The sequence below is a fragment of the Aptenodytes patagonicus genome, chromosome 10 (genome assembly GCF_965638725.1).
Source record: "Aptenodytes patagonicus chromosome 10, bAptPat1.pri.cur, whole genome shotgun sequence".
In the NCBI taxonomy this organism is placed as follows: domain Eukaryota; kingdom Metazoa; phylum Chordata; class Aves; order Sphenisciformes; family Spheniscidae; genus Aptenodytes; species Aptenodytes patagonicus.
In genome coordinates, this window is record NC_134958.1 from 16927497 (window position 1) to 16942529 (window position 15033).

A 15033-nucleotide genomic window follows, 5' to 3' on the forward strand; every position below is an offset into this window, starting at 1 on the left:
TGATTCATCCAGATATAAACCAACACAAAATCCTATCCAATTTTACTTCTGCTGTTTTGAAAAATATTTTTTTCCTAAATCTCAGCTAAAGCAAATAACTAAAAGCCCAAATAAAACAATATTGAAATGCGAGCTACTGACAAGCAGCGCCTTCAAACTATGTAACGTGCTATGTGGAGGGAGGCACAGGTTACAGGGACTCGTATGCTGGGAAAAGACAGATAGAAACAGTGAGCTAGGCCTAGATGTACACACAGACACACACAAGTGTAGCCTGCCCATCATACATCCTTTTCACAGAGTGCTCTAACTAGTCACTTGTGAAATGAAGTCACATATTCCAGACCAAGAGGGTTCTGCAGAAAAACTGAGGAAAAGCCAGAGTGGAAAAAAGTAATATGAAGAAAGACTGAAAAATCTGGAGAAGTAACAGAGAAAAGGAGTAAGTCAGAAGAGTGGAGCGATGGAACGGTAGCTCCATGGGCAAAGGCAAGAAAGAATAGCTACCTGCTGATGAAGCAGAGAACAGGTTTGAAGATTTTAGAAAGAGCTGAAAGTTACAAACAATAATGTATTTGATACAAAACACAGAACGCACAAGGATGGGCACATTAATTGATTTGTCACAATTCATGCTCCCTACTTGCCTGCTGCATTCTACTCTGCTCGAACAATTGGAAGAATAAATTCTTTCATTTTGTTTTCCCTCCAGTTACTTTCCTTTTTGTTTTTTTTTAAGTTTTCCGCACAAAATAGGCAAACAATGTCTTGTCTGCATAGTTTGTCAGGGAGTGCTCATATCTGGTAAGTAACAGCTGAGTTCTTCAAGGGAGAATCGGAGTCCCTGTATCTTTCAATCATCTTAAAAGTTGTATGGCAAGATCGTCTCCTCAGAAACAGCATGCCCCCAGGGGAATAACTATGAAGCCAGAAGGACAGTATTACAGACGCTATGGTCTATGAAAGCTTGATTTTGCAAAGCGGAAACTGATTCTGAAAACTGACCTGCAGATATCCTGTAAAACCAAATAGAAGGAAATAGCTGTGCTTGAAAGTGGAGCTGCCTCTTTATTTTTCCTTTCCATGCTGGTCTCCAGTGGCATTCCTGTGTGCCAGTCCTTCAGGGATACAGAGAGCTTTTGACGGTGGAAGTAACGCGCTTTCTTTGTTCAGCGTAAGTACTCATGCTATGAGTCACTACCTGTATGGCACCAAACACAGGTCTGTCAGAGCCCACAAATGGAAAAAGGTAGTGAGAAGAGGCAGTGTTTTTCTGGATGACACTCAAGCAAACAGAATGAGACTTAGTGTATTTGGGAAAGTATAATACTGAATATGCACAAAATACTGTTTAAAACATGAAGTACACTGACATAACCATAAACTCACTGAAGGAAGGACTGGGAGGAGCCTTGAGAAGCCATCTGCTCCATCTCTCTGCTTCAAGATAGGGCCAACTCTGACAAATATTTTAGGTATAGACACTTGTCTAACCTGCTTACAAAAATCTTTCAAGAATAAACCGTTGACTAATGCAGTCTATTCCAATGCTTAAAGAACACCGCCCTGCCACCCAAACACCTAACCTAAATGGACTCTTGATAGGAGAAGACATAATGGGCTTAAATTTCAAGCACAGAGGACACAAAACCTAATTTATTACATTCTTCCCTGCATGTCAATTAATTTTTTAAAGCAATCTGTGTTTTACAGAAGATTCAGATGAAGTTTCACAGGGATCTTTACCCAATATTTCTTAAACTTTTTTCTCCTTCCTACATCCCTAAAAAAAAAAACCCAAAAAACCAACAACAAAAAACAAAACCAGCCAAAAGCAGACCACTTCCTCTCATGAAGTTTTAAAATCTTTCTTTTGTCAGCTATTTAGCATGCATGAGGCTTAAACCACTTGCAGCGTGCAGACCATTGTATTCAGTCAGCTATGTTGCCTGAACGACATGGCAAATGTCAAAGGATAAACTCATTAAAAATTTTTTAACTGGGGTACATGCCGTGTACATTAGCATGTGATAACACAGTAGAACTGTAGTACTGTGCAGTGAAGGACTTAACTGGAAACAGAATTACGTCAGTAGTTACAGAGCAATTATGTTATTTAAACTCATTAAGTAAACCAAAGTAATGATGCAAGTAAGAAATTAAAAGGATGATGCTAACTTCAACATCTAGTTGTTTATGTCGTACAGTTTTATATTGTGGATATTTTGTTACTACATACCGAAATAGTTCATTGGACAGTTTCCACGTTAGAGAAAAACTGTATGAAAGATAATGAACAGCAGTGTACTCCCATAATATCAATTTAAACTGAAATGTAGTATTTTCTTCTTTTCTCAATTTCTGCATTTCCTGCTCTACATTCTCAAGTATTTAGCCATCACAGTCAGAGAGTGTTCTCTCTATCTCAGAATTAAAGTGCTCATTAGACATGTATTCCAATAATGGAAACGTCTAATGAGAGACACATGACAAATCGATGAAGCCCTCCTACGTGTAGAGGAGGGATTCCTCCTGTGATATTCCCCATGGTGCAAGAAATTCAGAAGCGAATTTGAAAGAAAACAGTAATGGAAATGCTGTACGAGCCCTCTATTGAATTGGCCACAGGGTGTCACTGTTACTCTTGGCAAGTAAAGGAAGATGCTCTATATCTGTGTGACCCATAAATGCTGCAGTACCACTGAGATGGGTCTGGAAGTATTTAACAATATTATGCATTTTGACAAAAAAAACCCCCAAAAAACCGAACATTCTAAAGACATCACTCTGTAAAATCTCAGTAAAGGCAGATGTTTAGTTAAGCAAAATTCTCTGAGGGTAATTGTGATGGTCCTCTAGACAATGTGCGAGGAATGCTGAGTGGGGACCAAAGCGCTCTGCTATCTTTTCTGTCAGCAGAACTTTGGTCAACACAAAGCATAAAAAAAAACCCCTCCCAAACCCAGAAAAAAATCAGGGGCTGTTCTTCTAAACCATAAGATCTTAAATCAAGCAAAGCTCAAAGAGCAACATGCATTTCACTTTGATCGTCCCAGGAGCTGCTGCAGACATGCAGAAGAGGTTCCTCTCTCAGCACTGCCTCCCCCTCCAAGACTGACTTTGGCTGAAAGACACAGAATAATCTGAACAGTTACTACCACATGAACCTCTGGGCCTAGCACAAAAAGCTGCTCTCAATCTATGCATGGATTATCTCGATAAATAATACAGTGGAATAGCCTCAAACATTGCAAAATATGTGGGAGAGCTATAACTTTGCTGGTATAGATCAGTGAAAACATGTTTTGAGCTCAGCAGAGCATCAGTGATGTATACCAAACCAGGATCTAGTTTAAGAAGAAAACTGAAGTAGTAATTGTCATAATACAAAAAGCCTGAACTGCATGAGAGGTTGAGTAGGAATTGCTGGTGAGAGAGGAGAAAGGAGATTTGCTGCTTGTAGAGTGACAGGAATGAAAATAACATGCATCATGCACTGCTGCACATACTCCAAACAGTTACTCCCATTAAACCTGACTTCAGTTTCTGCTAAGGGTCATTTTCAAATGCCATTGCAGTAAACAGGCTTCCATTATATGCAACTGAAGTTGAAGCAGATTATAAATGAAGACAGATTTTACTGACTTGGCTGTCTCATTCTTGTGATACCATTTCCCGATGATATCAGGACTGCGAGGTACACATCCACTTTGCTAGGTGGCCTTTGTGACCTTGCTATCTCCATTAAGAATAACTTAAAGGGTTCAATAACTGCATATTAGAATATATGTATGTCTGCATGTATAACACTGAACTTCCAGGTTGTGCCATGCTATTTTCTTGTTCACTAGCTTTGAGAATCGTAATTTTAGTATATTGCAAGTATCTTATATTATATAAACCATGAAATCCTAGGAAGGTATAACAACTCAAAGTAGAGCTTTTAAAATGCAAATAACTGAAAACAACAGAAGTTAAAACATATTTTCTGCTACTGCCATGCTTTGAAGAGATAAATGCTAACCTGTTTACTACTATAAATAAACCTTATTTACTTTACAAAGATCTTATGGGGATTGATCACTTTATATCTTACACAAGTTTGAATATGTGAAGCGCTGTGACCCAATTCCACATATGCTTTCCTTTGTGAGATTAATCTCCCTAAAATGAATGCGGCAGCTCACAGCATATAGTAAACTGCTTGCTTACCTCTTTGCATGTATAATGTTTCATGTTGCAAAACAAAAGGAATTGCTGGTCTCTGGTACGGTCTCCTACTATCTTGCCACATTAATAGCAAAATCTCAACCATTACTTAACATTGTGGGTTTCCAGTTATCATGGACTAATGAGACAAAAAATGAATAGTGTAATATTATCACCTTTTATTTGTAGTAATGTATCTCCATTATCCAGAGTGAGGGGAGACTAGGAAAATCCAAATAATACTGACACCATGAGACAGAGCACAGTGGTGGGATACTGGATCTCCTGATTGATTTTGGGCTAGTTTGGGCCCATTATCTATAGCTTTGTGCCCTTCATTTCAGTAAACTACCTAGTGGTAAATTGATTATTTACATTCATTAGGTTGCCCTGGCTGTAGTAACTCCCACACCATGTTAAATTCAAAAAATAATGAGGAAAAAGTGAGGAAGGAATCGAGTATTATTCTGTCCCTGAGGCCCTACTGCCACCTGATGTCCCTATTCTTGCCAGGTAAAGGCAGGCAGGCTGCATGTCTGCAAGAACTGACAGCTCTGGAAAGGATTTCAGCAGGTAGGAAGCACTTAGGGAAGTCATACAAATTATTTCAATAAGTCAAAAGATCGTGCCTTATGGACGGCAGTTGTTAAGACAAATCCATTAACCAAGACAAAACCAGAGATTCAGTTAAGTGTGAGTCTCCTTGTGGTCTGCTGGGGATCGGCTGGGACTGCCTGACCCCTGTGCACACACAAATGGGCAGGGACTCCATGTGGCAAACACCATTATCAGGGAAAAAAAATCCCTCCTCCACCTGTACTACTACAGCTTGGTTCCCAATAAAGCATAATAAAGTAGGAGAAACTCCATAAATAAGAAGATAGTTGTCTGACGCACAAGATCTAAGCCCAAGCAGAGACCAAAGAACCTCATACATTTCATGATGCCTGTGAAGCTCTTCATGCTTTCATTGGCCCTGAAAAGAGTCCTCGTCAAGCTGATACCCTAAACAACTGAGGATTCAAGGCAAGATTTAAACAACAGGGACAGGAATAGAGTCATCTATACTACAGCAAGGTAATCATCTGTGTTCACATCTGGCAAGGGCAATGGGATATTATAGTATTAAAGCCAGAACAGCAAGATTTTCACTAAGAAGATATTTTAATCATCATTCAGAAGTTTAAGAAGGAGAAATAAATAAAATGCACAGCTATGCTCATTTGAGAGCCTTTCGCTTCATGAACAGTCAGAGAAACAAGGAAAGGCCTGTTGGAACAGCAGCAGAGGGTCTGACTCTCAGTGTCTTCTCAGCCCAAGGCCATGCGGCACGATTAATTGTACGTGATAAAGAAGTTCAATTGGTATTTACATTCTTGCTCACAGAAGCATGTAGTGGTTAATATGGAAATGTCTACACATATTTATATGTGGCATCTAAAATACATCTTATATTTTGCATCTAAAAACATTTGCAGCTTCACACATGATGAATCTGGTTTTCATATGAGTATAACCCATATTTTAAATGCTTGGCTCATGTGGAATGCCTCAGACACCTTTCTGTGACTGTGGTTTCAATTATACTATTAACCAATACCCCATAGTCCCAGAACAGTTTGTACTCATGCTAAAGCTTCTTGTGACAATCAACTATCAGCCAAATCACTACCTTTGTGCGAGGGATGAAAAAAAAAATAAAAAAAACAACAAACCAAAAAACTACACAGAGGCATTAATAGCGTTAGTGAAAGAGAAATAAAGAGAAAGTGTAAACAATCACAAGTAATGCAACGGTCTAGTTCTTGCAAACTGTGACCGATTTGAGCTCCTAGTTGGTACCGATAAAAAACAAAACCATTGCAAGATAGTGTTCCAGACAAGTAATGGCCTTTCTTTCTGTGGTGACTTTTTTCCTTCACTCAAGGCAATTAAATTAATATATTAATGCAGTCTGGTTATCTATCATCTTTAATTCACCCACTACTGAACCTGATGGTTTCAAGTTCTCAGAAGCTGAAGGACCCTTTGTAAAGAGATGCGTCTAAGCACACCAATACCATTTTGTTGTATAATAAAATAATTATCAATTTTACAGTATCTTTGTTAGGTAACAATTATAACAATTCAAGTTAGAGGAAATGGCACACATTAATTTAAGTCATCTCTCAAGATGAGACAGCAAAGCTCTGGGACAGCGAAGCTCTGGGACAGCTAAGTTGTGACACTATGAAGCTGTGAGGCAGCAAATTTGTGAAGCTACGAGGCAGCGAAGCTCGGAAGCTACAAGGCAGCAAAGCTCGGAGACAGCGAAGCTGTGAAGCTGCGAAGCTACGAGGCAGTGAAGCTTGGAGACAGCGAAGCTATGAGCCTACAAGGAAGAGAAGCTCCAAGGCAGCATGGCTCCTGTAGCCATATGTTTAGGTTAATACCTAGACTGTAGTAACATTGTTTAAGTTAGGATTAAATATGCTGTATTGACCTTCCAAGGAGGACTAGTAACCAATAGCTTCATCGTACTAGCCTGATTACTTTGTATAAACAACGCATGCCTTACAACCACTATGCCCTTGAAGAGGAACTAAAAGACTGATAAGAGAGGAACATCCTGCCCTAGAAGGCACTGGAGGCTAGATGATTGCCAAAGAAACATGAAGTCAGCAAAAACTGTGGTAACTAGGGGAAAGGTAAAGGCAGCAGGGGGAGATTGCAACCACCGACCCAATTAAAGACCGAAAGGATTTGCCCCACACACCTTCAAGGAACATACGCACATATGACAAACCAATGGCAGGCAGAATGCCAATTACTAACCAATGAATGTAAACTTGGGTGGGTTTTTGCTAATCATGTAACAGGATAAATATGCTATAGTTTTGTATGGAGCAGAGCTAGCTTTGTGGGATATTGCCTAGCTCTCAGCTTTGCACAAACCTGTAACAAAGAAATACCTCGACTCTGTGAAATTGGCTTACTGCACACCAAGTAACGAATCCTATTTGATGGACAACACTGTGAGGCTGCAAAGCTCCAAGGCTACGAGGCTCCAAGGTGTTGCGGAGGCTCATGAAATCAAGTTAGGCAGGTGATAGGTTCAAAAATAAACTTTATTTTAACCAAAATTGTTTAGCAGAAAACTAACTAGAAATGAGGCGTCAACACTCCGACAACATCAGTAAACCACAGGTTCAGGATGGTGTATGAGGGATTAATACTGCACAGCCAGCTTTAGAAACAAGGATCCAAACAAAATGTGCGCACTCACACCCCTGTAAGATGAGGGCTCTCAACCTTGAGGAGTTTCCTTAGGCGGCGTCCCAACCAAAGGGGAGAGTCCCCGACCGCAGACCTGCTGCTCCGAGGAGGAGGACCAACTCCACTTGCCCTCCGGTGGGGCTCCATTTATACCCTAGTCAAATCTGATCTATGGTCAGTTCTAATTGGCTGAGGGCCTTAACTTTCTTACTCCTCGCCCGAGGTGTACATGTGACCATAATTACTGGCCCAAAGCGTGTGCATGACAGTCAGCACTCACCACCTTAAAGGCGTGAAAGCAAGGGTGCGAAAAGTAAGGACGCAGCGGTCTTAATGCCCCCAGTCTCTGCCAAGGCGGGTGCACCTGCCACACGAGGCAGCGACAAAGCAGGCAACACTCGTTACGAGTTCCCGCTTACCAGTGCTAACCTTCCTCAAATATCAAACTTTCAGTTATGCCATGGCAGTAAATAAATGCTATTTATACAAAGCTTGCAGCTTATGCGTTTTATAAATGGAGTGTGTAGGAAGCATTGTGAAATATCAACTGATAGTTAATATTTAAATTGCTGCTCGTTTACACTTTAGGCAAGTTTCATTGCTGCTATTTGCAAAGAATTTCAAAGCTCAGAATGCAGTGATTCACTTCAAGAATTTTTATAAATAGCACTACGTTAAAAAAAAAAGGAAAAAAAGAAAAACCTATGACAAGGAAATCTTCTGGCTCCCAGGGGAAAGAATTTTTTTTTTTTTTTTAAAGACAGTAATTGGGTTTTTTACCTATCATAAGAACAGATTCTTTGGTCTGTCTTACAAAAAAAGTATTTGGGAACGGAAATGCTTCTGTTCCGGTTGCCTAAACCTTACAGAAGTCCCTCAGAAATGTCAGGAAAATGATTCTACATAGAATAATCTGCAGTTTGAAATAATACAAAAGATATTACTGCCTTAGCAATGGCATCATTTACTTTAACTAGTGATGGTTCATATCATATGCATAAACATGCCTTGTAATGAAGACTCAGTTCCACCAGTAATACAAGGATCAATTTAAACAATCATACTCATTTTTCCTAACGAATTTTGAATTCTTTTCTATGAGGTACTCCAGACAGATAGGACACGGATGCCTTTAGCACACATGGAAAGAAACACATTTAAGCCCTGCATGTATTCCCAGTACTTCTTCATTGCTTTGCCTTGGGTGGCGCTCTACCCACATACTGCTCTTCACAGAGCCCACTGCAAGTTTTCCACATGTACCTACTAGGCACCTGAATGAAACTCCCTTTCATTAGCTCCTAGTCATTAAAGCAATGGATTTTCAGTTAAATTACATAGCTCAAGGTAACACTGGAAGGACGCAGTTAAGCCTTGCAGGCCTTCAGACAAAGGTCATTAAAATTTCATGCAAAATTCAGTTAATCCTTCCACTAAAGGTAAGCCATATTGGCTAAGCAGATACCAGTTCAATTCAAAAAGGGGGAAAAAAGTTAGGTACATATATATATAAAAATACATATACATATAGCGAGCTACCACTCTAATAAAGCCAGTGCTCTCAAGAGAGCACCTCTGTCTCTCTTGTTCCTGTCCTTAATCCTAAAACCCAGTCAGTCTTCCTCAGGTGGGAACCCTATCAGCATCCTGCTCTTTATCCCCTGGGCACTTCCACGTTCACAGAACAACTCTATTTCCTCCTCCTCGAAGGAATCCTACCACTTCCTCCTAAAAACTAGAACAATGATACAATGAAACTGGAATTTGGGGCTGAATCTGGCAATGTAATACACGAATCAAACAAACTGCTACACGGGGATAAAAAAGCAGCAGAAAACCTAGAACAGCTCAGAACCCATTAGAGAAACAGAATGATTTACCGGAGTGACTCAACTTCAAACCAGGTCAACAGTGAGGAGAAATGTGTGACTGCCAAACTGCTGTTCAGTTGACTATCAGGATCACGCTGACGAGGTAGTTACCAGTCCTCTGTCACAAAATACCCTAAAGTGATCAGCCACAAGTTAACACCTGTGCTTGGCTTACATAAGACACCTTCAGCTGATCTCCATTCTGCAAGAGAAATTTGGGGAAATTGTGTTCTTGTAACACATTTAATTGGGGATTTCTGGGCTTTGACATTCACAACTTTCAAAATCAACAGTTTAAATGAGTTTGTTACACAATATTTAAACACTATATATTAAAATAAAAAAAATGATAGGGTAAAATTTTCAAAAGCATTCTGGTGATTTATTATTTATTTTATTCCTAAGAATAAAATGCAGCTGCCTGCTTAGAAAACCAGCTCTTAGGCATATAAACTCATTAGGTTCCCATAAGACTTAAGCTCCCAGGTGATCAGAATCTCTTTAAAAAGTATGACATAGGCTCTAAATCATGGCAGTACTTTTGAAAACTTATGAGAACTTATGAAAGCATATTCTATCTTCTGATCATCATCACGTGAAAACATTGAAATGTTTGGGTTATAAAAATCAGTACCACAGATGATGCATCAGCAAACTGATAAATTAAATTATTACTTCAAATATTCAAGCCATCTCAGCTACTTACAAGCTATCCTTGCAGCCTGGCATTAGCAATGTCATTGTTGCTTCTGACCTGCCACATTGCATTATCTTCATAATTAAGGAGGAATCCAGAATAACAATTTTGACCGTGATAATAAGATAGCCTTGAATTACAGCCATTAAAGAGACCCACGGCATTTTTACTTAGGCATCCCAGAGGATTTATTAGGAGCAATAGCTTCAATTAAAAATTAAGATTCACTTATGTAAATCAGCAAAAGTGGGAACACTGTTTTAGTTAGGTAGACATCCTATGTATAGAGCAAAAATAGACAAATCTCTGAAAGTTTAGTTTCATTAAAAGAAGTCTGGGTATCCAAACATCTCTGGTTAAAAAATCAACTTGAAATACGAAAATAGAAAGCCTTCAATAAGCTCCCGTAAATTTCTTGCTTTATTTGCCTGGCTCAGGTAACCGTGATAATTTTTTTCATGCTCTAATAACATACCAAATGGATCAAATTCAATACCAAGAGAGTTACAAAAGGAGGAATTTGGCTTCTTGTATCTGTTCTAGCAAGACATGCAGAAGAAGGAAGTCCTAGAGCTGTGTGAAGCAAGATTATCTCTGAATGTAAGAAGACATTCCAAGTATGTTCGTCTAATTGGTAGACAAATTTTAGGTCAGGTTTTTACTTTATTTTTATCATATCTTTTATCTTATAATTAGTAATTGAAACAACCAGTGGTCTAAAATTCCTCCTGCAAAACAAATGCTAAAGGAAATACCTGAAAGCTTATCCAAGCTTGAAAAATCTTCCAACCTAATTAAAATCACTGAAAAAAACAGGCAGTTCCTTCCTCTCTCTACTTTATGGCACCATTCTCCTTTTTTTCATCCCCTCTGTCATATTAAAAGGAAGTTTTAGAAAAAATTCTCCCTAATAACTGTATGAACTAACTGTGGTCTTTTAAATCTAGTTCAAGAAAAACACACTGAAAGCAATTTGCATTCACTTATGACTAACAAAACCCTTTTGATGTTACTGGAAAACAGTGACGTTTTATTTCGAGAACTAACTATCACTAAAATCAGAGGCAGGTTTATTACTGGAAAAGTCTTTCCTCTGTGCATGTGTCTATTTTCATTGCTACCACACAGCTTGCTCATAAAATGGTTACTTCAGATATCTATGCCGGGGCCATTAGCCAGTCATTTATTCTGTCAGGTTCTCCAGTGCTGAGGAGATGAATCACATATGACTGAGGGCTATATTTTCTGTGTTACTTAAATAACTGATTATAAGACATCCACTCATATGAATACGCCATCCCCGCTCTGGTGATCAACGCAGCTCTCTGGCACTAGCTGTTCAGCAAGGCCTCATTTTAGTGAAGTGCCGGGTACTGGGGGCTGATACAGAGGTCTTTAGACTTGCTTTTTCACTTTCGTTTACAACAGCCAGAGTGCACTCCTCTGCTTCATGATTTATGCTACTGACACTTAGTACACCCACTTACAGTCACTGGCTTTGCAGTCGATGTAATGAGTAGACTGGCTGGTCGTCTTTTAAACCAGGAATGAGTAGGGAAAAGTCCCACTCACTTTGTCACAAACAATAACATCAAAAATCCAGCTGGGTGAGGGATCCGCTACTCCCACACACTTGGCTGTTTCGGCAAGCCTAGGAGCCAGCTGGCACTTTCTGCTGCTTACATTTGCCATGTTTGGAAAGTCAGAGCATGGTCTGCTCTGTGCTGTGCTGCCCATGCGGAAAAACCTGGCCTGCATTCCTGAATACGGCAAAACCACAACCATTCTTCTTCAGCACTTTGGACACACAGTACCTAAGTCTGTATTTCTCTGTCTGAGAGATCCAGATAAAATAGATCACATCTAGTGGTTTGAATTACTTGTAGTGAATTTTCCACCAAAACACGTATTTAAAGTAGTTTCAGCTCCTCCCTCGGGAGGTCCACAGCTCTTCATCAGTGAAACAATCTGGTAGCTGCTTTGGGAGTTCCTTTAAGTCCAGTGAGGAATCTCATTTTGAAAATCTCCTTGTCCCTGAAGGATCCATGGCCTCCAAATATGCGGTATTCTGACGATAAAAATTATTCTTTTTTGTTTCCATTCTCTGAATGCTACCATTTGCAACACTTCCCTTGAAGGAGCTGTCACCAGCCATTTGGAGACAAACAGCATTTTTCACTGAGCCATGACTGGCTGCCATTCTACGGAGCCGAGAGCGATGAGTTCCTCTCCCGTCTCTAGCGACTCACCATGGCATTTGTAGCCTGTTGTTGGTATCAGTGTGCCGTGCTAGTATAAAGCGATTATAGAGATCATAGAGAAAGATCTCATTTAAAATAGAAGATGATACATGATGTTTATTGTTCCACATGCTTGAAAAACATCAACTTTACCTTCACCAGTGACTAGTTAAAATAAATCATACATAGACTGGACTGATTTACTTTGGGAGTGATACTGAGACTTTGCAGGAGAAGCTGGGAGGGAATATTAGGTGTCCTGGTTTCGGCTGGGGTAGAGTTAATTTCTTCCTAGTAGCTGGTACAGTGCTGTGTTTTGGATTTAGGATGAGAATAATGTTGATAACACACCGATGTGTTAGTTGTTGCTAAGCAGTGCTTACACTAGTCAAGGACTTTTCAGCTTCTCATGCCCTGCCAGCGAGAAGCTGGGAGGGGGCACAGCCAGGACAGCTGACCCCAACTGCCCACAGGGATATTCCATACCATGGGACGTCATGCTCAGTACATAAACTGGGGGGAGATGGCCGGGGAGGTGACCACTGCTCGGGAACTGGCTGGGCATCGGTCAGTGGGTGGTGAGCAATTGCATTGTGCATCACTTGCTTTGTATATTCTTTTATCATTATTATTAATTATTATTATTACTATTATTTCCCCTTCCTTTTCTGTCCTATTAAACTGTCTTTATCTCAACCCACAACTTTTACTTTTTTTTTTCCCCCGATTCTCTCCCCCATCCCACTGGCGGGGGCGGGAGTGAGCGAACGGCTGTGTGGTGTTGAGCTGCCTGCCGGGTTAAACCACAACATTAGGGAATGCTGGTTTTATGCAATGTAAAAAATACAGTTGTAAATTTGCAATCCATGCATTCCAAGACAAAATGCAGAGACCTGAAAAAATAAAAAATTCTTTCTCCCCTTAGCCATATTAAAAATGTATGTATTTGATGAACCGAAACGTAACCATTAGAATTCTAAAGGACAAAATTCAGTATTCTCTAGCAGAAGAGCGCACCCTGACTAATTTTCCTTTTAGAAATCTTATCTGTAGAAATTTGGCTTTGTCAGACTGACCTGTTTCATATCCCCTGCCTCAACTATAACTCCAAAGCTTAAATGAATTCACTCTCAGTTTTGAGACAACATTATTTAGCATTGCCAGGAAAAAAAGTCACGTTTCAAACATTTCTGTCTTTGAAAGGATTAGAGCTTAGCTTTATGGTCAAAGGCCTTATTAGCATGGTCTTTACAGATCAAATGACCATTTTTGTAGAATTCATGTCAGTTATTTAAATTGTAGCAGATGGTAATTTTTTCAGCAAAGACAAATTTCTAGCGTGTTGCTTTAGGACAAGATAAATAAGGTTGATCTTCAGATGCTTATAGATTAGGATGTGTTAAAGCTGCAGGCCTAAAATGCAGATTTCTTGTCAAGTTTAATTAGCTTCTGTGAACCCTAAATTATGTAGTTATTTAAAATCAACCAGGGTGAAGAAAAGTAGTTTTGCCAACTTTCTGTTGTTCACGCTCATGCAAAAAGATGGCAAAGTGACTCTGTAATTGTCATGGTTTAACCCCAGCCGGCAACTAAGCACCACCCAGCCGCTCGCTCACTCCCCCCATGTGGGATGGGAAGAGAATCGGAAGGGTAAAAGTCAGAAAACTCGTGGGTTGAGGTAAAGACAGTTTAATAGGTAAAGCAAAAGCCGCGCGCACAAGCAAAGCAAACCAAGGAATTCATTCACCACTTCCCCTCGGCAGGCAGGTGTTCAGCCATCTCCAGGAAAGCAGGGCTCCATCACGTGTAACGGTTACTGGGGAAGACAAACGCCATCACTCCCAACATCCCCCCCTTCCTTCTTCTTCCCCCAGCTTTATATGCTGAGCATGATGTCACATGGTGTGGAATCTCCCTTTGGGCAGTTGGGGTCAGCTGTCCCAGCCGTGTCCCCTCCCAGCTTCTTGTGCCCCTCCAGCCTGCTCACTGGTGGGGTGGGGTGAGAAGCAGAAAAGGCCTTGACTCTGTGTCAGCACTGCTCAGCAATAATGAAAACATCCCTGTGTTATCAACACTGTGTTCAGCACAAATCCAAAGCACAGCCCCATACTAGCTACTGTGAAGAAAATTAACTCTATCCCAGCCAAAACCAGCACAGTAATGCTGTGAATTCTGTGTCAGTAAGAAATGAATGCCAAGCCCTGGAATTACAAAATGACTAGAAGGACCTGACAGAGGCTGAAATGAGAGGAACAAGTAATTCCTTATAAAGAAATCAAAGTGGAAATGTGCTAAGCATGACGTCAATGAAAGCCTGTGATATTTTTTGACAGAGAAAAGCACCTGTAGGGTAGATATGCCGAGAAATCTCTGCAATTATTTCATTTGAGATATTTCATTCACAATACCACCATGGTGTTGCCACTGTTGTTTAATAACTATGCTCGCACTTTAATGTGAGTGTATGCTAACAGTAATAAAAGACAAGAAAAAATTTTGAAAGATGTTGGCATTATAGAAATTACCATGGGCCCTATTTGTTAGTTACGCAAATTCATTAGTCAGATTTTACAAATCTTTATTCTTCACATCTGAGCACTGTTCGGAAATGCTCTCTCTGTAGTTACTTTTTACGAAGTGGGAGGGCAGCAGCTATGTTATTTTTAAACAACAGAATAGTTTGTGCTCTTTATCCTTCCCAATAAAAGATCATTTGGGGAATGGATCATTTTCTGGAAATCACATGCTGGTGTAGGAGCTA